This window comes from Pinus tabuliformis, chromosome Q, assembly GCF_031772625.1.
Source record: "Pinus tabuliformis cultivar Carrire ecotype Pingquan chromosome Q, CPIR1, whole genome shotgun sequence".
NCBI lineage: Eukaryota > Viridiplantae > Streptophyta > Pinopsida > Pinales > Pinaceae > Pinus > Pinus tabuliformis.
In genome coordinates this window covers 973055723-973083323 of record NC_142296.1, presented here as the reverse complement: position 1 = coordinate 973083323, position 27601 = coordinate 973055723, and the positions used below count along the sequence as shown (strand labels likewise).

Here is a 27601-nt window from a genome sequence, read left to right as displayed (position 1 = left end):
CTCAACCTGCCCTGCGCACTCAGCTACAGGGGTCCGCGCACTCAGCTGTGGACTACTAGGCCTCTGCGCACTCAACTGCAGAGCCTTCTCCTACTCTACGACCGAAAGACTCGACTCTACACCTAGATCTTCCGCTATTTTTCTATTCCATCATTAGATCCTATTCTATTTATTTCTAACTGATTTACAACTTAGAGCCTCGCTCTATTTATAAAAGTCCCATGGTCCACAGACCATGGGTAGATCTCTAAAGCCGACATTACATTACAAAATTGAGGGTGGACAACCCTATGACTCATTTACAACTTCACTCTCTGCGCCCACAAAATGCGAAGTCTTTACATTGGATTTACATCTTTTAACCAAAATCTGGGCTCTTAGCCCCAAAACTTCCCTTGGGGGATCCCGTGCCCAACAATGCAAATGAGAATATCATCAAAGAAAACTATAAAAAAATTTCGTAGTTGCCTCTCGAATATATGATTCATACATGGTTGGAAGCTAGCTAGTGCATTCGTCGACCCAAATGGCATGACAAGAAACTCATAATGTCCATAGTGGCATCGGAAAGCTTTCTTTTATACGTCTTGCTCTCAAACCTTGATTTAATGATAGCCCGACCTCAAATTGGTTTTGGAGAAGTACACTGCTCTATGTAGCTCATCCAAGAGCTCATTGATATGTGATATTGGGTATTTGTTCTTAATCGTTTTCTTGTTGAGGACTTTGTAGTTTATGCACATCCTCATCATCCCATCTTTCTTTTTAACTAGTACCACGAAGGATGTGAATGGACTAATGCTTGGCCTTATGTGCCACATATCCAACGATTCCTTAATGGTCTTCTCGATCTCCTCCTCAAATATTTTAGGGTGCCTATATGGTGTAGTGATGACTGGCTTGGACCCCTCCTCTAATTCTATAGTGTGCTTGAAACCCCTATTAGGTGGTCTGCTTTGTGGAATAACCTCGAGAGCCCTCGTGTGCATATCCTCATCTGATGCCTTTTGCTACGTTATCATGCACTATGCAACACATGCTTTGTCTCCATGACCAAAGATAACTTCCATCTTCTTAGTCATGACCACCTTTGGAGCATCGGTGGTCATTAGACGTACCCTGGTCCCTTTGTCCTCCTGGTGTGAGCCATTCCATTTGCATCATACGATAATCATTCCTATGCCTTCCTATGGAAATGAGCCATTGTACACCTAGCATCACATTTGTATCGGCAAGCTCTACCACATAGAAATCATCCACTAAGGTGTAATTTCCCATCTTCAACTCCATTTGAGAAACCATCCTCAAAAAAGACATCCTTTGTCCTCCAACTACCTCAACATCAAAGCCCTAGAATTCTTTTGTAACCAAACGCCTCCTAGCTGCCACGGATGCATCTGTGAAAATATGAGGGGATCCTCCATCGATGAGGACCGTGACCTATTACCCTTGTATGATTCCACTTACTCTAAAGGTGTTGTACCCGAGGACACATGAGAGCTTGGATATAGTGGCCCCAGTTGGTTTTCTCCTTGGTGACTCTTCATCACTGTTGCTACTGCTATGATCCTCCTCCTATGTTGTTACTCATTCTTCCTCCTCTTCGTTGTCCTACATTACTTCTATATAATGGACCTTTCCCTTACCCATGCATCTGTGTCTAGGGAACCAAGTTTCTTTGTAGCTGTAGCAAAGCTTCTTTCTTCTCAGTTCATCCTTGGTTTCTTCCACCTAATTATTCCCCTACCAAGGCTTCTTCTCCTTATTCTTCTGTGAGGGAATGAATTTAGCCAGTGCCTTTTTGCGCAATACATCTTCCATGTCCCTCATTCTGGAAATAATGTCTTAAAGTGTACTAGGCTTGAAAGAATTCACCTAGCCGCACAATGGATCACTTAGCCCCTACAAGAATAGCATCACCAATCGATATTGGGATATACTTGTCACCATCACTGCTAATCTCTGGAATTTCGTGATCTAGCTGTTCGGGCTCCCTGTTTGCTTAAGTTGTGCTAAATCTCTAAAATGTAGCTCCAAATTTTTCTTTTCAAATCTTTGGATCTATCTATCAGTAAACTTCAAATAGGAGGTGATATTGGCGTGCCCGAGTGTGGACAACCTGTGATACCACCATTCATGCGCTTCGCCCTCCAAATGTAGTGTGGCATATTGAGTTTCCTCTGATTCCCTCATGGGGTTAAGCTGGAAATACGTATCCATTTTTTGTACCCGTGCTCTAGTGCTACAGAAAACCTCATTGAAGGTTGGGATATTTATCTTTCCTGCCTTCTTCGAAACATCGTTGCTCATGTTGTCTTGTGGCTATCTCCTGTTGTCCTTTGGCTAAATCATTAAGGACATGCCTAACGCTTTCCCACGGTTGATACTCACGACCCCCCATTCTCTCTGATTCTGGGTCTAGATTCTCCTTTTACTTCTCCTTTTTCCTGTAAGTTATAAACCCCCGATCCCCTGGAATCATCAACTGTGGTGTCTCTTTCAAGTTGGCAAGATGTTTAGCTTTGATACTACTGTAATATCTCTCAGTATTATTTCCACTAAATATTAGGGAATTTGCTTCAGAAAATTATATCACGAATTTCTATTCTAAAGACACCATAAAAATTGTATAATTTCACATACTAGAAATTTCTAGCAAATTAAATAAAATTTGTAATGTAAAACTCAAAAATTAAATACAATGTTGCAACTTTGCAATCTTTATTACTGGAATTCTTTGGAGGAAATTTACATGAATACTTTGAAGCAAAACCTAGGGAGTTAACCCTTGAAAATGCTTGCACCCGATCTTCTTGAGAATTCAACTTCATTGAGTATTTCGACCCCTTGTTATAGGCAACTGCGTCCCTCCTTAATTATATAATTCGTCCTTCTAAAGCAGCAAGTAATCTGACAATTAGCACCGAGGGTTAGCTCATTTGGTTGAGTTCCCATCGTTAAAGTACCTTGTTAATGGGAGCTGATGGGGCCAATTCTCCTCGACGCTCTCGGGGTTAGGTTTTGCTAATGAGCTAGCAGGAAGTGATATGTTCAGGTGGATCTACTTGGATATTTGTGTGGACGTAGTGGCCATCGATCTTTGGTGTACGTGGACCACACTAATAAAAAAAATTAATCTAACACTTCTTGATAATGCAATTCGGCCCACAAATTATAATCAATTCGACCCTCCTCTTGAAACACAATTTCATCCTCTGGGAAATTGGGCAACTCAACTCTCTACTAGAAATTAATTCAGCCCTAAGAGAAGAGTAACTTGGCTTCCAAGGAGCTTGCTAACTCGACATCCAAATAGCACATTCTCGGCCTCCAAAAATTGTTGATTAATTTCTACAATTTATCCTGAGCAATTCATTCTCCAACAACTCACTCAACTATTTCGCCTCCTTATGTCTGGCAAATCAACCCTCAACAATTCAAGCAAATGCAACACTAGATCAGCCCTTGAAAAATATGATAATTTGACTCCATCAATTTTATCAACTCGACTCCTTGAAGCACCATGAATTCAACGTCCTTCTAGTTGTAGATCATCTTGCTATTGTTTAATAATTTTCGGCCTTTTCCTTTGACAATTCGTCCTCCTAATGGATCAATCTCAATTTATCTGCAAGGATCACAAAGGTTAGCTAGGGTGGCTTTACAACCACCGAAACTAACTGCCATTAGCTAGGGTGTATATTTCAACACCGAAATTGGGAACTACTGAGGGTCTCTCCCTCTCTCATTTAGCTACCTGAGCTCCTTGACAATTCACCAATAATTCTTCACGTCTCTCCTTGAGTCTCCTCTTTTTAATAATATTTTCCTTCTTCAAAAACCGTGGGTGGTAAACAAAAATCATTGGTCACTTTATTTTTCCTAAAGTGACTTTTACCACATTTATTTATTTAATTCTATTGATCCTCTTATTTTCTATCAATAGCCCAAGGGATCCAGGTAGACTATGACTTCACCTTTTCATGCTTTTATGGATTGGAAAGGGATGTTATGTTCATTTCATAAAGTCCTTGAATTAGTCTGTACCTTACAATAGTTCAAATGATACTTCAATCTCCCTAATTGGCTCTATCCTTTGTAATTTCCGTTCAAACTAGCATTGATTGGTTCCCCTTGTTTCGCCTTTCAAAATTGGAATCCCTAATTCATTTCCATCAGGGTCTTACATAACATTTGAAGCATCAACCAGTCTTCCCACGTTTTGTTGAGTTTAAACCAATCTCCATTTGGCGCTCTAAGGGCTTGCAAAGCAGGCTTTTCGAAATCATTGACCGACTCCTCTTTCCTTTTGCCAAGTGATGATTTTCTGCTAGAATATTTTGCAGTACAGTTTTGAAATTTTTGATTTTATGTCATGATCTGTTCAAAAAATGATTTATTATGTAACGAGAATATCCTTGTACTGGCCAGGTCGAAGGAACACTGTATTACAGGGAATTTAGCATATACGATTCAAGAATCAAGACCACTCAGAAGATTGGAATGAGCCTAAGGTGAGGCACATGGTTTGCAGAAATTTTTAATACCCATACTCAATGTTGGGAGCCGTGGGCTGAAAGACCAGTCCAGAAAAGGAACCAGCCAAAAATGAAGGATCAATTACCCTCAATCAACTTCTTGGAATAAAAGGCGCAGCACCAGATACTGATAAAAGGAAGGCCCCTCCCCCCCCCCCCCCCTCTCACTCATTACAAATGGACTTAAAATTATTGGTATGGCAGATAAATGATGCTATTAGAGAACCGCACAGCCCATTTCCAGCAGAAGCGATTTCTGAAAGTAAAGCAATAACTCAGATTTGGACAATGAAATTTCAGATTCGAGGAAATAAATGAAGAATTGGTATAGATCATGTTGCAATATCAGTGAGATGGTTTGAAGTCGAGGAAATTGAATTTGTTGTGCAAATTAGATTGGCATCAATTCAAAATAACAGTTTAAATCTTTCTCAAAGCTGCAAACTTAAAAGATGCATTGCATAATTACAAAGAAATAAGACGTGGCATCCCATCACAAGGTAATCCGGATTCTGCCTTATTCTTTTCATCATACATGGCTTTTAATGCACGCACTTTCTTCTTGTTATGGTGTTATAACACTTACCAGAGATCTTAAGATGTTAGGACTTATTAAATATCCTAAGAACATATCATGCCTATCCTCAATTTGGCGTTATGTCATTGGGGTTTGATATTGCCATGTGCGCTCGATATTGACACCTATACAAATAAGAACATATCATGCCTATCCTCAATTTGGCGTTATGTCATTGGGGTTTGATATTGCCATGTGTGCTCGATATTGACACCTATACAAATCCTATATTACAACTGGAAGACGTCTCCCTTGCTTCCTATGCTTGCTTGGGAAAAGACCTTTCTTTCCCTTCACACTGATATTAAATAACGTTCAAAAGGTTCTTCCAGATTATTCCCCTAACAATGGCCCACCTTTCAATAGTGAAAGGTGCGACTTGGCATTATAATTTAGTTCATCACTCTCCAGTATGAAATTCGCGTGGGTGTTCAATACATCTTCCTCCTCCACCCCTTCTTCCCACCTCTTTTCAATCACTTACAAGTTATTTGATGCACATCACTGGGGTCTAACTTATATAAAAGCTAAAATATGTGAATGGGCATTACCAGTAATCCCCACAAGAACACACCCCCTTTATGAAATGATGGAATCGGTTTACATCCCTCACAATAATATCTCGATCAGCAATTTTGGATATAAACTTGGTGCTTGTGTGACAGTCACCGCAAATTCGTAAGTTTTTTATGATGCGGAGAGGGGTACCTGGCTTTGTTTTCATAAGCCCAAAAGCAATTGCGAGCTTTTCACTATGGCCACAAAGAACATCCTCTTTCTCTTGTTCCTCAATATCATGTAGCACAAAGTTTGTATCAGGGACATACCCTGCCTTCTTGATCTGCTCACCTAGATCTTTCAATGTAGCGTAGATTTCTTCAATTTCAGGGTGTGAAATATCTCCCACAAGGAACGAATGCACTCCCTTATTAACCTCAACCTGGCTGTATCCGGGTGGCTTTTTTAAACCCCTGTCCTTCATCATTTTTCTAACCTTTGCTGCATTATCCCACATGCCAGCTGAAGCATAAATATTTGAGAGCAGCACATAATTTGCAGCATTTTGAGGTTCTATCTGGAAAAGATGGTATGCCGCATGTTGTCCAAGTTCTACATTGCAATGGATTCTACATGCACCAAGGAAAGCCCCCCACAGTTCAATACTAGGCTCTAATGGCATCTTCTCGATGAACTCTTGCACCTTATCCAGGCATCCAGCTCGGCCAAAAAGGTCAACCATGCAGGCATAATGTTCATCACCAGGGATAATATGATGATCCTTACTCATGGACTCAAAGAATTGCCATCCTTGATCCACTAGGCCTGCATGGCTACATGCTGACAACAGACTAGTGAACGTGATCTGGTCTGGCTTCATGCCTGATTGTTGCATTTGCCAAAAGAGTTTCACGGCATCCTTGCCACGGCCATGCATACCATATCCTGCAATCATTACATTCCATGATACAATATCTTTTTGAGATATTTCGTCAAACGCATAGCGTGCATCATTTAGGCTCCCACATTTCGCATACATGTCTATGAGGGCATTCCACACAAAAACACTCAAGTCAAATCCACTTCTTAATATGTAATTGTGGATCTCCTTACCCCGTTGCAAAATTGCTAGTTGACCACATGCAGGTAGAATGCTGACCATTGTCACTGAGTTTGGCTTTATCCCTGTCATTTGCATATGCTGAAGGAGCTTCAATGCATGATCACCATATCCATTTTGAGCATAGCCTGAGATCATGGCATTCCATGAGAACAAATCTCTCTGAGACAAATTGTCAAACACAATTCGTGCGTTTTCAATTTGTCCACAACCAGAATACATAGTCACAAGGGCACTCCCAACAGCAGATTGTGATTCTAATCTACTTTTAATCGCATAGGCATGTAACTCTTCGCCCAATTGCAAAGTTGCCAACTGTGCACATGCTGAAAGTCCACTCGAAATAGTGACTGGATCAGGCATTTTGCCTACTAGTTGCATTTCATGAAAGAGTCTCAAGGCCTCCCCACCATGACCATTCTTGACATTCCCCACAATCATCCCATTCCATGTGATAATGTTAGGTTCTACTCCTAATTGCTGCATTTCATGATGAAGTTTAATGGCCTCGTCAGCTTGGTCACTCTGGGAATAACCTGCAATCATGGTATTCCATGATAACACATCTCTTTGAGGCATTTCATCAAACACTTTCCGTGCCTCATCCAAAACTCCACATTTGGCATACACGTCTATCAGGGCATTCCCTACAAGAACCTCATGCTCCAGTCCACTTTTAATTGTGTAGGCATGGATCTCTTTTCCCTGTTGCAAAGCTGCCAAGTGGGCACATGCAGAGAGAACACACGCAATGCTCACTGAACTTGGTTTAACATCAGCAAGGTACAATTGGCTGAAGAAGTTTAAAGCTTCATTGTAGTGCTCATTTTGAGCGTAGCCTGCAATGATGGCATTCCACGAAATAACAGTTGGCTGTGCATCTGCAGATTGTTGCATTTCACAAAACAGATTTAAAGCCTCATTGCCATACCCACTCTGGGCATAGCCCGAAATCAAAGCATTCCATGTGATCTCATTTGGCCTAATGCCTTCCCGTTGCATTTGATGAAAAAGCTTCAATGCCTTTTCAACCTCACTTCTCTGAGCATGACACGATATCATCATATTCCAGGAAAGGACGTCTCTTTGAGACATTTTATCAAATACTTTGTGTGCATAGTCTATTCTCCTACATTTGATATACATATCTAGCAAAGCATTTGCAACATGAACATTGGAATGAATCCCACTTTTAATTATATGATCGTGAATCTCCATACCCTGTTGCAAATACCCTAAGTTGGCACATGCCTTGAGAGCCTTTGGAAAAATAAAATGGTCCGGCTGCAAGCCATTTCCTCGCATTTCGCAATAAAGCTCAAGAACTTCTTCATTGTAACCCCGCCTCACATATCCTCCAATCATTGTAGTCCACAAATATTTATTCCGTTCGCATATTTTGTCAAACACGTTGCGTGCATCCACCAGATTCTCACATTTGCAATACATGTTTATCATTTCAGTGGCCAAGTAAGTGTTTTGCTCCATTCCATTCTTAATTGTGTGGGTATGGATTTGTTTGCCTTCTGCAAGGGCTTTCGTGTTGGCACACGCCTGCAAAAGAGAAGCATAGGCATTAGCATGGTCTATTACCTGAACTCCCGATAAGTTTTCGAGGGCATATACTTCCTGCAATGCGCCCATTTTCTCAGCTATGGCAGAAAAACCATCCATGGCTTCGTATTGATCCCTAGGGTTTTGTATGGGCTCTATTCTCATGGAAGTGCAAGCAGCTGTGATGGTAATGCTTAAACGGAGATTGGTTTTCCCATGCAAAAACCCGGCGGCAACATCATGGCCGACTATGTTCACATTTGAACGATTGCTGTTATCATTGTACTGATAAGAGGATGACAGAGGTGACTTGGTTGGAGGAAAAGCGACTGCCATTGCCATCGTTAGCATCTGCATGGTGTTTCTCCCTATCTGGAGTTCGAATCCATCACAAAGCGTTTGTCAAGGTGTACGGTTGAAACATCATTATAAAAAACGTTTTCATACACACTAAAAAATAGTGTATACCGAAATTTATATACGCATTCTTCTGAGGGTAGCCTCTATTTTTTTTTCTATGTTGTTTTCTGTTTAACCCTTTGCCATGGTTTGTCTCTTTCTCTTGCCTTATGATGAACTAGACTTTTGGTTCAAAAGCATCGGCCAAAAATTTCTCTTATGTGATTTCTACAGAAGACTTTACTTAAACCAATTTTTTTATTTATTTTTATAATAATATCATATGTGTTTAAAAATATCATAATCCCATATCAAGTTGAGATATTTTAAATTATCTTGTTAAGATGTAGTGTGATGTTCTACAATCTAATATATAAAAAAGAGATGGTTATTTAATGTTGTTAAGGGGAGGGCATGGCCATATTCTTACTAACCCATAACAGCATTGTGGAGGATGTGGCTAACCCTCCCATGAGGTTTTAATTACACATAACGTTGGAGGTTGATGTATCTGGAAAATGGTACAAGGTTTAGTATAATGTGCTGACGTAAGCTCAGAGAGCAGATAAGGGCATTCATACGAAGGTGTGGTGAAGCAGGTGACAAGTTCACAATACGACCTTGCAGTTCATTCCCAGCCTGACCTACAATGTTAATTAGTTATTCAGAGCAATGGTGAATCTACAATGGGTATTTCAATCAGGCTTGGCATGCTTTAGGTTCGTTTTCCCGAGATGTGCTTTGTTATTACACCCCATTATTGTTAATTATGGTTGCAAGATGTTGGTTTCGGTTTGTGTTGCAATTTGGTAACAAGCATGGCCATAAATTGGACAGCCAGTGTGGGCTTTCTCTGATTTACGAAAGTTTCCAATTGGATCTCTTCTCCTCTTTGAATTGTCTACAACTTTTCTATAACTCCCATTTCTACTCCAAGGTTGGATTCCCTTCTAGCCTTCCATGGGTTCTCTTTGCCAATTCTTTCAACCTCATTTGTTCTCCTCACCTCCCTTGGCCCCTTTTCCCTCCTATCCTCAATTCATTGTTTCTCCCTTGACAGTGCCTCTCAGGTGTTGGGGCATATTTGGGTAAGCTCTCACGGCTTTTCATTTGTTTCCATGACTCTCACCTCACTCACCCCCATTTCCTTCTTTCTGTGTTGGATTCTTACCTCTATTCTCCCTATCCCTCCGGTTCACTCCACTACTTCTTTATCTCATTTAGTCCTCGCCTCTTCACACCTCAACTTCAACCTTGGCATTAGCTAGTATTCCATTATGCCTTAACAACATGTCAGGTTGTGTTGGGGAGCAACTTATTATTAGGAAATGAACTACCATGCTCAACAATGAATAGAGGCTTCCACTTGAAGGTATAGAGACCACACCCCGCCTCAAATTTAGGACAAGATAACTAAGGTAGAGCATAACATCTTTGTGGAGAGGGAATGTTTAATGGATATTGAGATTGTTGGTGAATTTTCTAAGTGGATACCAAACATTGGGCATGCCAGAGGAAGGCTTAATTAGTACATGCACACAATTGATATTTATTGGCACATGAAAATGTTGTTGGGGAGAGTTCTATTTGACATAAATAAAGCTCACTAGGAGACCTTGATGATGCTCGACGAGCTCTAGATAATGGTTCAAGGTTTGGATTGACATTTATAAAGAATTGAAGGCCATCTGAGCCTCCCTCAACATCCAAGCTACTCATGAGGAAGCAAGAAAGATCCCGTTGTTGTTGAGGAATTTGAATCTCCAAAAGTGAGTTAATGATTTCTGCTTATGTCCTTCAAGGTTACTTTTTGCCTATTTGTATAGTTTTATGGATATGTTTTCTTTGGAGACCCTTAGGCCTAAAGACTGTCATGTCATCTTTTTTATTTATAGAAACTCTTTTTGGATGGTTAAAAAGTTATGGCTCTACCATTGGTTGGGTTTCTCAAGTGGCCAATCAAGGTTGCTTGATATGTACACTTTTTTCAGTCTCTAATGAAATGTAGTTTCTTTTATCGGCAAAAAAAATATTAGATGTCTTTAGAATATTAGTTGAAATAAGAAATTATAATTTATTTTATGAAATTTTAAATCATTGTATTGAAAGGATTGTCGTTGCCATTATCATTATAGTTAAAAAGTAAATAATTATATAATGTTATAATATCTAAAAATAAATAAACAAATGTAAATTCATATATATGAGAAAATTTTAGGGGTTAATATTGGTAGGTAGGCTAATTTTCCATGTTTTTTCCAAAAAAAAGGTTCTTTAATTTTCATATTTTCCAAAATTAATTCTCCCAAATTTTATAATATAAAATTATTTATCTTAAAAATCGCCAAGACTAATATAAACTAATTAGAAATCTAAATATTTTTATAAAAATATCATCAAACATTTTATAGTTTGCATATTAGGGACTTGAAGATTCACTAAGATTTTTAAACTTTAAGTTAAACTTCCATATCCTTAAAATTTGTATACACACATAACAATATTGAAAAAAATAAACCATCTTAATATGTAAATTTCTTGATCATTTAATTTGAGAGAATTAATGCATGACATGAGATTAGAGGATAAAAAAATTACACATTAAGAAATTTGATCTCTCTTGGTGTTTGATAGATCTAAGTTTAAGATGAATCTAAATTGTTAATGATTAAATTAAGTTTGAAAATTTTGAATTTAAATTTATGTTAATGTTTAGATAATATATTATATAATTTTTTCAATTGTATTTATCTTGGGTGAGTGGGAGAAATGATTGTTATCCTCCCGACCCAAGTTCAATTTCAACGAGTGACATGATTAGCTTTGTTGCAATGCCTTAGAGCCTTGTTGTGGAGTTTGAAAAATCCGAGAAGGCTCAAAACATGTATATTTCTTATATGAAATACAAAAATATTTTACACAGACAAAAAATTATATATTTTACTTTAATTGTATTTTTTTCAAGTTAATTTTTTTCTTTTATTTATTTATTTAATTTAAGTGGTGGTGACTCTGCATACTAAGTTAATGTAAAAATTATTAAAAGACGCCATCATCATCACGTGTGCCAAATATCTAATATACATAAATACAAAACATGTAAATCAGAGTATGGACCAGTCCAAGGATAATATATTTGAATGAACATGGTTTGGAAGAAGGTGTGCTTTATCTCAAAGCATCACCATGCAGGGAACCAATGAATATACAATGGATATATGCTAATACCATATTATCCAAGTAATTAGTTTCTATCTAACTGATTAATATGGAAGAATAAGGGAATTTATGCCTTAATTTGGGTCCAAGCTTTAGATTTGCAATGGAGTCTGAAATGTTTAGCAAATTCACACTAACTATAAATGTACAAGCGTACACACACACACACACAAAAATATAGTAGATAATATGCATAATGAAATCATATATTTAATATATTAATGTAATCACCATCCCCTCCTTTCTTTAGGAATAATTTTCCCCATTTTTCATTATAAATGAGGGAAATATTGTTCAAGAGTGGATTAGAATACCAACTTGTATTGCTAAGGAAAATTTCCTTTCTTACAATTAAGCTCTTAGTGATTTTCTTTTTTTGGTAATACAAGGCCTTTTGTCAAGAAGAGTACCTTTCGTAAGTGAATACTAATATATCTGATGCTCTCTTCACATATTGAGTGGGAGATCAAAGTAGAAGGAATTTTGTCCAATAGCTTATATAATTTAATGGGAGTGAACTTGTGACATTTCTAGTTTTCGTGGTGTTTCCATCATAGCGCAAGTCTCATCAATTCACACAATGACAAAAAAAAATCATCATAAACTAGTATCATTATATATTTAAGGGTGAAAAAAATTAGACCATGTAGAATCCATTCAAAATCACATTTAAGGAGAAAAAGTAAAACATATCATCACCATACACAAGGAGAAAAATGAATATGTTCAATGTGGTCCTTATTCCATTGATATTCATTGTGATCCAATGCATATTCATATATCAAATTGGGTTATACCCTTATAAACAAATTAAAAAAATCATGTTCAATGCTAACCCAAGATTCCTTATAAAACCATATCAATAACATAACCACTAAGTATCTATCAATTATCAACCAACTTCACAAATAAAAGTGTCCTAATTGGGGTTTAAGAAGAGGAATATTTCGGTCATATTGTATCACATGATGGTTTCAAGGTGGATGCTAACAAAATCAAAGCGATGAGGGAATGGACAATCCCCAATACTTGGAAGAAACTCATATGATTCTTAGGATCGACAAGATATTACAACAAGTTTTCTATGAATTATGGTGAAATAGCAGCACCTCTAACAAAATTATTGAAGAAGGAAGAATTTTATTGAACTAAAGAAGCAACCAAATATTTTGAAGAACTTAAAGAGGCTCTATGTACAACTCTTGTATTGGTGGCACCTAAATTCACAAAAGTTTTCATTGTGGAGTGTGATGCCTCAGGCCATGGAATTGATGAAACTTTGATGCAAGAAGGAAGACCCCTTGCCTTCGATAGTAGCAAACTTAAAGGAAATAACTTATTCATGCCCATATATGAAATAGAAATGTTGGCAATATTACATGTAGTTAAGAAATGGCATAAATACCTAATAGGATGACACTTCCAAGTAAAAATAGGTCATATAGTCTGAAGTACTTCTTGGAGAAAATATTATCTTTAGAAGAGAGAAAAAATGGGTCACAAAGACGGGGTTATGCCTTTGAAATTATCAATAAAAAGGGAAAACAAATTATTGTGGTAGATTTACTCTCAAGGTAGGAGGAAGACACAAATGGCTTACTGTGTGCTATTTCCATTCCACAATCTCACTGGGTGGAAGAAGCAAGGATAGAATGGAAGCAAGTTGAGAAGATATGTAAGATCATTCAATAGCTACAAGAGGCCGTGGATCCAATAGAAAAATTTTCATGGAAATTTGATTTATTATGGTATCAAGATATTTTATACTTATGTAATCATTCTCAACTCAAATAGAAGGCCTATTTGGAATTAAACACTTCTCATGTAGGAGGAAATTCAGGGTTCTTGAAGACATACCATAGGATCAAGAAATATTTTTTTGGGAAGGTCTTAAATCATATGTGAAAAAGTTTGTGGTGGAATGCATGGTATGCCAACAGAATAAAGGAGAGATTATCAAGACCCCACATCTCATTCATCCATTCGCCATATCAATCCAGATTTGGGAAGAAGTTTCAATGGATTTTATTACAAGTTTACCCAAATATGGAGGAATGAATGTTGTTATGGTAGTGCTAAATCAAATGACAAATTATGCCCGCTTTTTCTCTCTTTCTCATCCTTTTAAAGAAATTACTGTGGCAGAAGGCTAGAAGTATTCATGGAAATAATCCAAAATGTACATGGAAAACCAAAGATTATTGTAAGTGACAAAGATCCAAGTTTCACTCAACATTTTTGGACTGAATAATTTTCTTATTTGGGTACTCAATTGGCTCACAACTCAACTTTCCATTCTCAATTTGATGGGAAAACTAAAATTGTGAATAAATGTTTAGAATGATATCGACATTGCTTTGCATCCAATAAATAGACACAATGGGTCAAATGGTTTCCCTTGGAAGAATGGTGGCACACCACATCCTTCCATAACTCATCAAAAGTGTCATTGTTTATGGTACTTTATATATATCATCCTCCATCCATAACATCGCCCTTAGAAGGGATTATAAAGTTTCAAGCAGTAGAGGACCACATATAGCACTAATATGAGGTTCTCAAACTATTGAAGGAAAAATTGGTTATGGAAAAAAATAGGATGAAACAACATGCAAATCAACATCATAGTGAAAGGGAATTTGAAGTGGCGATTGGGTATTTTTGAGCTTACAACCATATAAAAAATGCCCCTTAAGCAAGAAAAGAAGGACAATAAATTAGCTCTGAGGTATTATGGGCTCTATAAGGTGTTGTAGATGATTGGAAGTATGGCTTACAAATTGGAGTTGCATCCATCTTCACGTGTACATCCAATCTTCCATGTTTCTTGCTTAAAGAAGGTAATCAATGACAAGATCCTAGTCCAAACTATTCTACCATAGATTAATGAAGAAGGGAAAATAATACTAGAACCATAAATAATTTTGGAAACAAGGACTATGCAGCTAAGAAATCAAGCAATTATTGAGTACCTCATCAAATGGAAGAACCTACTAGTGGAAGAAGCGACATAGGAAGATGAGTTGTTTATGTAGAAACACCCACATATAGTTAAGTGTTGAGGAAAACACTTATTTGAATGAGATGGGTATGTTAATCACTATATAAGCCCCATGTTAACCCAAAAACCCCTTATTAATCCCTAGATATTGAGTGATTACATTTCTATTGTTATATTGTTATGTAGGCTAGAACCCCTCATGGTCCCATTTTATTATAATTGTACCCTTTGTATCCTAGATATACATTAAGAAGACACGGTCTTAGGATCAAAAAATATAATTGCCTTGTACATCTTAATCATTGTAAAATGAGATTCTGCCTTCGAAGATGACTATAATTATTGATTTCTTATCATTTTTAAAGCATGGGGATCATAAAATAGTACCATAATTATCCCTTCTCATATTTCATAAAGGCTATAATATAAATTAAAAATAACCCATAAAAGTATCATTTTTTTTTGTGCACCTCATGATTTTCAACATAAACATAGACATTTTTTTGTACATAGCCTTGCTAAGCTCCTCAATCAAACACTACTTCGTACCCTCATTACTTAGTACCCTCATTTATGATATCATTATTCTCCTCTTATACTCTATCATCAACGACTATGGCATTGAACTCACCCTCAAAACTATTGCAGTTAGGTATTAACGCCATTGACAATGTAGAGTGTGGTGGAAATAATGTTGAATTGACAATGGAGAGTGTGGTGGAAATAATGTTGCAATTCAACAAAGTATAGTAATAACATTCCGTCCATTTCAAGAATCATGAGTGGAAAAGTAGGTGGAATGGAAGGAAACACTCCCTTAATTTACATTTTCTTTACAATTATTTGCACATATTTCCCCTCTTTGACTAAAAGGAGTTGTAAGAATTCCACACAATGTAAAACCTATTTAATTGTACAAATTATCACTTGATGTTCATAATGTCACGTTAGTAGGGTCATAAAAGATGTTTATATCTAGGATGTTAAGCACTCTGTCCCATGAACTCTTGCATATGTGGTTTGCTAAAAAAAAATATTGACCAAATCCATTTTCTTTCATGAACACAGCGACCAATAGTAAGAATGTGCATATACTATAGTTCCCAATAAGCCAATCCATTCTATAGGAAGATCCATTGTAGACTTGAAATAATGCCAACATTAAGTCAATTTTATTCTGTAAAAACATGTATAACATTCGAATTAATATATGATTTTTTTTCCCACGGCGGGTTTACAAACCCAAAGCCTGTCAGAAGGAAATTGTGAATGATTATGGTCATCTGCCAAATGGTGCCTGCTCATTGCATTAACAACATGGCATGCCCGGCGTAATTGTGGCTTGATCCTGGCATCACTTACCTTGATGGCTCTGGATTCGGCTATGAATTTGAACATCATGAATCAAGGAAAGAGCTAACCAGTCATATATTGGGTATTTAATGTCTTCAGAGCAGCACTTGAACATCATGAATCAAGGAAAGAGCTAACCAGTCATATATTGGGTATTTAATGTCCTCAGAGCAGCACTTGAACATCATGAATCAAGGAAAGAGCTAACCAGTCATATATTGGGTATTTAATGTCTTCAGAGCAGCACTTGAACATCATGAATCAAGGAAAGAGCTAACCAGTCATATATTGGGTATTTAATGTCCTCAGAGCAGCACTTGAACATCATGAATCAAGGAAAGAGCTAACCAGTCATATATTGGGTATTTAATGTCCTCAGAGCAGCACGCGACTTAACGCGATAACACGGGAGCGAACAAATTCAGCATTAAATAATATTTGCCTGCTCTGGTGTTATCAACCTAAGTAACGTACTGCTCTAAGAGCATTAAATACCTAATATATGGCTGGTTAGCTCCAACCATGAATCAAGATGTTGAAGTACAAATTTCTCTCCCTCAAATGGATGAAGCTTGCATCAACGCCAGCATCTAGTCATATACTGGCACCATTATATTCTCTCTGCAGGCTCGTGGTCTATCGCAAACAAAAATGGTTATGGTTAGTTTACTCTGCAGTAGTCATGCCCATAATTCTATTGCTTTCAATGCACCAGCTATTGGGTTTGATTCTGAGCATCATTTGGCAATCCCAGCGTTGGTCAGTGCGTCTCACCATTGGCTCCCTCGCACTCCATCATTTGTTGTCTGGGTTGGTACCATAAATTGGTCATTCGCCTTCACACTGTTGGTAAGGCCTTCGCAATCTTCAATCTACTTCACCACCTTCCACTAGTATCTCTAATTCGGGATTTTTACAACTACATAGAGGACAATTCCACCATGGATAGTCATTTCCATGGATGGATTTTAACTTTGTTCAGGAAACCACCCTCAAATTCTGAGTTTCACAATGGGGCTCAGAGCTTTGTTTTGTATTTTCAAACTCCAAAGTTCATCTTGCGGCAGCACACGTATTGGAGTCGTCATATTTCTAATAGCACCACCTTTCTCTCTATGACCCACAGTGAAGGGTTAATTTTGGCTCAAAGGAAAAAACGGCAGAATGCATTGGGCCCAACAATAAGTGGCCTCCACGGCTTGGCATGGAATCCTTCGTACATTGATGGAGGTGGCACACTAGCGTGTAGGTTGCAGAAGTGGGCACCTAGTATGCAGACCGGTTCACAACTCCTTACTACACATCAGCTTCGCAGGTCCCGCGGAGAACCAAGTTTAGATGAATATGACCAGTGATTGGCAGTTTTGGTGTAATGTAAATAGCTCTAAATCTCAGAGTCAATTTGTGTAGTTCCTGTTTGTCTATTAGACTTCAAAGTAGCACTTTTTTTTTAGGTCGGTAGAAATGATAAGGAAAAACATGTTTTTTAGAAGAATTTTCAGCGTAAATCACATTCCAATTCCTTTGTCGACGTGTTTCGAACCAACGAGTGTAGTCATTCCAATTCCTTTGTCGAAGGAATTGGAATGAACCACACTCGTTGGTTCGAAAAGCGTCGACAAAGGAATTGGAATGTGATTTACGCTGAAAATTCTTCTCAAAAAACATGATATAGATCACAAAAGTTTACATTCAACAAAGGAAAACCATAGGTCGGTAGAAATGATAATGAAAAACTTAGGCAATCTAAAAACACTGTTTTTAGATTTTGGTTTCCCTTTGGGGAGACCATTCTCATAGAGAAACACCGAATGTAATATTTTGAAGTAGTAACGAGAAGATGAGCATTAAACAAAAAAAACTATATGATTGATTTTATTTATTTTTACATAAATTGTTGCCCAAAAAAACTATGGAATTGGCATCAAACGCTTGCCTCTGTGAGGAATTTTTATTTGATGTGATTATGGTAATGACCCGATAGAATTATTTGTGTCTTGTTTTTAAAGTGAAAATTTTCTACATGCTTTGACCCACATACATGCAACATTCCACATAAAATGTTGGGATTAGAAATACTACCAACGAAATCACATTCCACATAAAACGTCAGAATTAGAAATACTGCCAATAAAATCACCAAAAATAATGAGTAATCATGGTGACAATTTTACTCACCTAGTTGCAGCTCCCACCCATCTTTGAAATAGTTGATGAAATCTTTGACAACTTTCAATAGAAATTAAGAAATATATTAATGGAATCCTTGACTAACAATGAATAATTCACTATGTTTCTTAGAGAATTGGACATTTCTATCTCTCTTAGAGTATCATCCAATCAACAATTATGCATGTGTTAGTTGCAAATATTATTGGGAAATTCAACACATCATAACAAGTGAAAGTCGATGAAGAATAATTAGGTGCAATAAAGCTACTATTTCAATACACAATGAAATGAAGAAAGGAAATGTGAATGAAGACATTTTCACACCTTATCTCTCATATCTTTACAAGGCAATTATCCACAAGAAAGGATGAAGGTTTCCATGTGGGATGGGAACTAAAAACATGTTGGTGAAATGCTTGCTACCATGTAACAACTATTTCTTAAACAACTGACGCAGGAAAACCGACATATGCCCATAGTTTGCATGTCAAAATGCATATATTTGTCTTGCCCCAGGAATTTAACTCTCTACCGAGTCAAATCTTCAATAATGAATAATGGTTTAAGGCCCTTTATTAAATCTTCGCGGAATGATACATTAAACTAGCCCAGTCTTTCCATTAATTAATTCTTTCTATCGGACGTTGTTTAGCTAATCCTCATAAACCTTCATTAACCCTTTATTCAATCCTTAATGCCTGCACATTAAACATTCTTAACCTTATTACCACATATATATAACCTTCCCTACTTCTCCACTTTGATATATTTGGATTTACCCATAAAAACCTTCTATCGACGCTATTTCTATTACATACCTTTTATAATAGAAATCCTCATAAATCATGCGCAGACTTACCTTTTCTGCTTATTCCTCAGACTCTGCACATTAACCGATGCTCCCTTATCGCAATCGCAATTCTTCATGGGTCATACTAACACATGACTCTTTATTGCATCCGAGATGTGATAACACAGTCAGACTTCAAATACTATACAACTGTGTTTATTCCTTATCGGGTCCGCTCTATCGCACTTCGCAATGCTCCTTGGTCTGCTTACATCGCATATCGCAGTATTTATCGGCTCGCTCCATCACACCTTCTCATATCGCATGTCGTGTTGGTTAAGGTCTAAGGTTCCTTTCCCATGGATATTTGCGATGCGATCAAACCTTCGATCGCATCGGACATCGCAATCGCTTGTGGCTGAGGTTAAATCACTCACCATTGGACTATTGCGATGCAGTATTGATCACCCCGTTCTCTGCGACTTAATCCCATCCATTGATTTATTAGATCCAACGGCCCCTGAGCATTAATGTTTCGCTTCTTCACTCTTCCTTTTTACTTGGGTTTTATGATATTTCTTCAATGTTTCTATGCGGCTCGGGTTACTTCATGGTTCTTCATCCTCCGCTGTTCCACTACGCGACTCCCTCATGAGCTTAACTTCACATGTTATTTAACACAATCCCTCTAGAACATTACTTTGGTTCTTCGAACAGTTTCAAAGGTCCATTACGATCTATTGTTTTATTCTCCTCTTTATGTTCGCCGAACTCCGCCTGCATACATATGTTATACAAAATCTCTAATACACACAGAATTTATCATTCCATATTCGAACTGGACACTCATATAGTTTTGAATTAATCTCTGTATATATAAACAAACATTTACACAGTCTCACTAAATTTGGCCTAATCTTCTAATGTCAGTGGCCTTTGTTTTGCAATCTTCCCGTAGGCTTATAGTCACACTCTAGCTAGCTTAACTGTCTAACTATCTCCCCATCTAACCTATCCAACCTTTGACTTTGACTTTTAGGCTTACATTTATACAAAAGGATTCTAAAACCAATTCCCGGTTTAGATCCATAAACTCCTCAAAAAAATCCTAAAATATCTTCCTCATCCCTAAGGATCCTCTCTAATCCTCAAAATCATGAACTAAATCTTAATCTGAGTTTTACAATTAATTCTCAAATCCCTCAATCTCTCAACTATCCTAAATCTCTCATATTCTCCTACATTCGAGAATATTTACAAATATGTCTCACAATATTCAATTAAATCCTATTCTCATTAAAATCACTCAAAAGCCTAAATAATTACATTAATTCACACTTAGGAAACCAACTTCCTTGGAAACACAAGACCCCCTATGTCTACTAAAATACAATGATATTATTGGGCTGAATGCTCCTGCATCAGACTCCCAAAGTAGAAAATATTCATGATCTCCAGATCATGTGTGTTCATAAGTTGATAGAAAACCTCCAGGGTCCCAAACTTTAGTTTGTAGCTGCCCAAATGCCTTGCACCTTTGCTGCTACTGTATGTCTGTTGTCTTTTGTTTCATCTTCCTCTCCTTGTCAATCAGGTTCAAATTCTGATCGATCATCCTTCCAGCTACTATCAATCTCCTCCATATGAACTGTTTCATCATTAGCTGCCATAATTCTTCAATCTCCGTTTCCAGCATATCCTTGGACTGGTCCATACTCTGACACTTACTTCTACCTTCGCTGCACAACAAAACATCATTCAAACCCTAGATCTTGACATATACTATAAAAGACACACATCATAACATCATCATCACAAATATATAAAACCATAGGTAGATTATTCAATGTGTAGTCATTTCAGATCTATAAGATTTGATCCATCATCACATTCCTAGGTGCACACTTATTTTAGATCAAACAATTCATCAATAAACCAAGTCATGCAAACTTAGCACTTTGATCTCCATCTCCTTATATAGCTTAGGCCTTAGCCAATTCTATAGTTATGTCAATGGTATTCTTTGACGGGATCAAATAATCGTTGTCGCGCTCATTACTATGGGCCAATACCATGGTAAAGTCCCCCTGGTATTGATAATACTATGGTGTGGAAACTATATGCGACTTTTCTTCAAAAAACTTGCATATACATGACTTTTCTTCTCAAAATTTGCATATACGTGACTTTGCTTCACCATACCTACATATGTATGCGACTTTTCTTCACAGAACCTATGTATATGCAACTTTGCTTCACCATAATTGCGTATGTACGCATATTTACTTCCCAAAACATGTGTATACTTATTCAAACTTCATCTTTATGATTCCTCTGTCTCTAAACTAATATTCCTTTGTCCAATATTTCTATCAAATCTATACTGGTCTGAATACTCATCCCGCTACCATCATGTTGACATGTTTATTAAGTAGGTTGTCATCAAGGACAACACATTTGTCATAATTCCAACCATATCCCCCTTTGGACTTGATGGCTTTGTCCAATCTTTCAATCACATTTGTACTGGCTTGAACACTCATCTTGGTACCATCATGTTGACATGTTTATTAAGTAGGTTTCCATCAAGCACAACACATTTGTCATAATGCCAACAATATTTAATTATTTCTCTTTGTTGTAAACATTTTTCATTATATTTTTAATTAATGTTTGTGAGCCCAAATTGATATAGATGGAGATTCCATGGTTATGGAAAGAACAATAATTTTAACTAAACCTCGGTTCCTAGAGTCTGATCCTAATACTAAGTCTTTCACTAGCATCCACGTGTAGGAGAATTTGTTAAATTTCCCCCTCTTTTAATAGATTCTACGTTTTATAGGGAAAATTGGAGTAACATTAGAACAATTTCTATATCTTAATATCACTTAGGCCCAAAAAGGAATTATAATGTATTCCTACTTTTGTATCAAGCATGATTTGAGCGAGGGTTTCCTAGAAAAAAATATAAAATAACAGAATGAATAATTGAATTCAAGAACTTGATTATGAAAATGTTGCATTAAAATGTCACATGTGTCAAGTCAAGAGTCATTTTCTAGATGATTTTCCTAAGGCTCCCATCTCACAAGATAGAAATGGGGAAACTAACAAATCTCAGGGTTAGAAACATTTTCCTATGACTCTAGAAGCAAATATGTAAACAAGAAAAAAAATGCCATTACCCTAGGGACCAAAGAAATGTAAGTTCTAAACATTTACATTAAGTAATGTGCTCATATATATTTTGTAATATACAAAAGAAAAAATGGAAATACCACATAATACTTATAGATCTACTCGAGAAACCTTTAGTTGGGAAAACCAACAAATTGTTTAGGCCCACACCTTTAAATCACATCATCATCAAATTAATAATTTGGAATACAATATACATGATCTTGTGACATCCAAAACGCTAATCCATTAACTTGGATTAGATTCCTTGACTAGAATTACATTACAATGGGCCAAAATATCATTGGCTAAAGAAACCCAACACAGGGCCACAAATTGACCAAAATCAACCGAAAATAGAAAAGGAAAAAAATTCGTTGGCTACATACCTAAAACCCCAAACATGAGATGTCAATCACCCCCCTTTTTCCCATTATAATTTGAACACATGTGCTAATAATTCAAATAATATAAGACATACCCAAGAATAAATATTATATATTACCCCACCTTCAAATGCAAGAGATTGTATTGTGGCTACATTGATGTCAACAAAGCCAATCTATTAAATGGTGATAATTTCAACAAATAGCCCCTTATGATACTTGAAGAGGCCACATGACTAGAATACCCAAGAACAAAAAAAACATATTTCCAATTCTCAATTGTTATGCATTCAACAAGTTGTCACACTTCGGTCTCCACAAGGTTTACCCAATTCCATTGCATGGAAGGATGTTTAAACTAAGAAATCGAAAATGCACCCTAGTTAATGTGTCTGACTCCCAGTAAGGAAATGCAATGAATATTTGTATATATGTAGCAATTTTTCAATAGTAAGGTTCAATTTTTTTCCTAATAAACATAATTGTAACTAGCTACTTTGATTTTAGTGAAGGGATCACACATTTAATGTCAAATCCTATATTTGTTTCAATATTTTTAGTGATCTAATCATGTTTATTGTGTTTGATCATTTTAATTATTTAAATTTAATTATTTTTTCTAATTTACCAAAAAAATATAGTTTTTATATCTTCCTTCAACTCATCCACACACATTGAAATTAGAATCTTATGTCTCTCTTGCTTAATGTTTAAACATTTTTTCTCCAAATTAATAAAAGAACCCAAAAGTATTTTATAATTAATTGGAGGATCTTGAAAACAAAACTTTGAAACCGAAAGAGACCTTAAATAGTTTATATTGAATAGGGAGATTTATAAGAATGTGTTACGGAAGCTTCAACCTTTACCCACCAACTTCATTGTTGTGGTGATGGAATATTTGTGTTCACCCAATGTAGATAATAGTTGCATTTGAAGTACAATAAAAACTTAAATTTTACAAGTGGATGGACAGCTATGCGAGTCATCTATTACAACTAGGATTTCTTTCCTTAAATTCCATCACCCCTACATGGAGTCATTGACTGGGACATTGACCTATTCATGGATCTTGTCAACTATATATTTAATAATCATTATTGGGTTTTACCAACACATATTTTGTACATATTCTTCATCTAGATAATATTTCAACCATGATTAGAACTCTAAGTGTTGAGATATCCTCAATGATGTTGCCTTAACACATGAAGAAATGCATGTGACCTCCATCAATGCAAATTTTCACATTCTAAATCAATTTCTAAAGATGGTAGAAACACTTACTCTTCTATATCGATGCCAAAACCAAAATGGAATTTATCCATTCTCCATGATGTTGAGAAATGTAACTAGTTTTAGTCTTCATAATTGTTGTACTCATTTCAATATGTATCCTAGGTAATAAACAAGAAAAGAAGAAAAAAAATTATTATTATTATTAAAGCATGGATTTCATGATCATTATCGATGATCTTCTAGGTAAAATCATGCTCTTTGTGCATCTAGGGTTTTTGAGGTCTTAGAATTTATTGTCACGAGTCAATGGATTCAACATCATGGTTATAAGACCCTTCCGGGCAATTTGTAATTGTAAAAAAAAATATTTTTTGTTGAAAATGCAGCAAGAAAATCCTAATTTGAATTTTCCTTGATTAAATCAGGAGAAATTCGAATTTCAATTTTAGTAAAATACTTGGAGGTAGTTAACTGAGGTGACATGGCTCTTGTCACTCATATAACTTAATATATTCGAGTTGGAGACACTTGAGTTCAGTTCTACATAATTGATTGCTAATTTTAGCAATCTGTTTCAGTTAATTTGATTTGATGTCAGTGTAACTATTTCTCACTATTAGTAGAACAAGTGGAGGTTCAATCAAGGTTGTGTAACTTTTTTCACACTGAGTGATCATCCAGCTAAACTGATCAATCAATCTAAATTAACTTATGCATGCAAAGAATTAGAGTTACCTAGTTGAGATTGGAGTTCAAAGGTAGTGTACTATAATTTGTAGAATTTTCCAAGTTGTACAGGTGGTGCATGCAATCAAAGAAGGACCTATAGGAATTGAGCAATTTTCAATGAGTACTTTCCCTAATTAATAGGGGGATAATTCCTCATCAAAAAGTGCAAGTAAATAGGGGTTTGGCAGGCTAAGAAATTGGCTAAGTATTGGCTTGAGTTAGTCTGTGAGGAAATGAGATAGATTATACTAGTGTAGAGGTTGCTCGGGCTTGAGAAAACATTGTATTTCTTCTCTATTATTTAATTAATGCAATATAGATAGTAAGGGGTTTTGAGTAGTTTCTTCCCCTTAGATAAATTTATGTGTATGTGTGTTGAATCTTGATGCATGTTAATGTTTTTTGTTCTCAATCATGATTTTCTTTCTGTAAATGAGTAGAGTAGCTTCAAGTATTGTGATCTAGTAAATTTCATGAGCAATTTTGAATCTACACATTAAATTTCTACATGGTATCATAGAAGAAATCACAGTAGAGATGAGAATTCAAAGTTGTCTTTGCAGGTGGATCGAATTTGCAGGATCACTTCTTCAGATCTAACAGGATGTATTTCTATGGACTAAGACTCAAGTATGCCCTTGAGGGTAGCTCGAATTATGTTTCTTGGAAGGACAAGATGGAGGCAGTGTTGGAACATAATGGGCTAAAGGAATTCGTAGATAACGATATCCTCAAACCTCCAACATCTAATGCTCAAGATCTAGTAGAATGGAAGAAGTGTGTAGAAAAGGCGAGGAGGGTCATATTGGAGGGAGCTCGAGATCATATTGTCTTGAATATCCATAGGAAAGATACTCCATATGCAATGTGGTAGGCCTTGATAGGTTTTTTCCAAAACAGTAGTGACCACATGAAGCTAGCATTGAAGGACAAGCTTCGGAATATCAAAATGCAAAAGGGCGAAACAATACCACAATACCTCAACAGGTTCACACAATGTTGTGATGAACTTGGTCAAGTTGGTATTACTATAGCAGAGGATGATCTCGTAAGCCTAGTACTTCTAGGCCTTCTCAAGAGCTAGCATAGCTACCAGGATTCGGTAAATGGAAGGGAGAAGCTACCAAATTGGGAACGCCTTTGGTCTAATTTGGTACACGAGGATATAAGGCGAAGCAATAGAGACGAGACCTCATACAAGGGTGAGGATGAGGATAATTGTGCCTTTGATGGAAAGGAAAATAAAGGGAAAGGGATGAAATCCTAATCCAAAGTAGAATAGGGTCAAGGGGGCAAGAAGAAAGACTTGTCCAAAATCAAGTGCTTTCACTTTCATGAACTGGGACACTATGCCACAAAATGTCCACACAAGAAAGCAGGAAAGAAGACCACAAGAGGAGTAGCGGGTGAAGCCTTGGATTCAAAGTTCGAACTTGATTTTACCCTCATTCCATGCATGGAAATCATAGTGATGGGTAGTGAGTGGTATCTCAACAGCGGTGCCTCATTCCACATGATGGGCAACAAAGAATTTTTCAGTGAATTGGTGGAGAAGTATCTCTAGATGCACATTGAGATGGGAGATGATGGAAGGTATAACACCACTAACATTAGTCTCGCTCCCCTTTTAGGCTCAAGGATGTGATGTATGTACCGGGTCTAAAGAATAATATATTTTCCATCATCATGTTGGAAGACCTTGGCTACGATGTGATATTCAACAAAATAAAGGCTTTCTTGAGACACATCGCCACATGACAAGTGAAGCAGATCAAGGTTCAAGTGAAGAACCTCTACAAATTATATGTGGAAGACTATGCAACATTGAGCACAAAATCAAAGAAGGTGCAGAGCCGATATGTCAGCGAATTATTGCATAGAAGATTTGACCATTTTCGTCATGTCACTTTGAAGATCATAAAACATATTTCTACAGGCCTCCCCAATGGAGCACTAGAGTAGTGAGATCCATGCAAAGGGTGTACATTGGGGAAGTACACAAAAGCCACCTTTAATGATCAGGACATCAGGGCACATGAAATCCTTGAAAGGGTCCACTTTGATGTATGTGGACCTTTCTCGACAACCTCCACCACCAAGCATAGGTATTATGTTATATTGGTGAATGATTTCTCACGCAAGTGTTGGATCTACTTCATGCAGAAGAAAGACCAGAAATTCTCCAAATTTTTTTTGTTTAAAGCACTTGTTGAGAAAGAGACTAGTAGGAAAGTGAAGGCTCTCAGGAGTAATAACAATGGTGAGTATGTGTCAAACGAGTTTAGAAATTTATGTGCAAAGGAAGGCATTCGATGAGAGTTGACAACACCTCATAAACCACAACAAAATGGGGTGGCTAAGAGGAAGAACAAAAGTATTGTGTGAGAAACACTTGCGATGTTGCATGAAAAAATCCTACCTCTACACTTGTGGGTTGAAGCATGCAACACAACATTCTATTTATAGGATAGGAGTCCTCACAGGATTATTGGCGTGAGTAGACCAGAGGGAGCTTCTTCAGGGAATAAACCAGATGTGTCACACTTTAGGATCTTTGGATCATCCATTTATTGTCATGATTCCAAGGAAGTAAGAAAAAATCTAGAGCCAACACCAGAGTTGGGAATATTTTTGGGGTACATTATTACACCTCACAACTATCAAGTGTACTTTCCATCCCTTAGGATGATAGTGGTCAGATGGGATGTGAAGTTTGATGAGGAGAAGGCGATGAGGTGTTCTCTTGAGAGGGAGCTTCAGTTGCATCTTAATCAGGAGATTTTGGTTCCAAAGGAAGAACATCAAGAAGTTGTGGAGCAGCCACAAGTAGAGGAGGAGAGAGTGGA

At 36.9% G+C, this 27601-nt stretch overlaps 1 pseudogene across 1 annotated transcript; it reads right to left on the bottom strand.

Moving 5' to 3' along the window:
- Nucleotides 1-4968: 4968 nt before the first annotated feature.
- Nucleotides 4969-8722, bottom strand: LOC149222736 (putative pentatricopeptide repeat-containing protein At3g13770, mitochondrial pseudogene; annotated as a pseudogene). Its single transcript, XR_016249444.1, has 2 exons — nt 5330-8722; nt 4969-5240 (listed from the first exon to the last, which is right to left on the bottom strand). The product of XR_016249444.1 is annotated as a putative pentatricopeptide repeat-containing protein At3g13770, mitochondrial pseudogene (transcript).
- Between the last annotated feature and the right edge of the window lie 18879 nt (nt 8723-27601).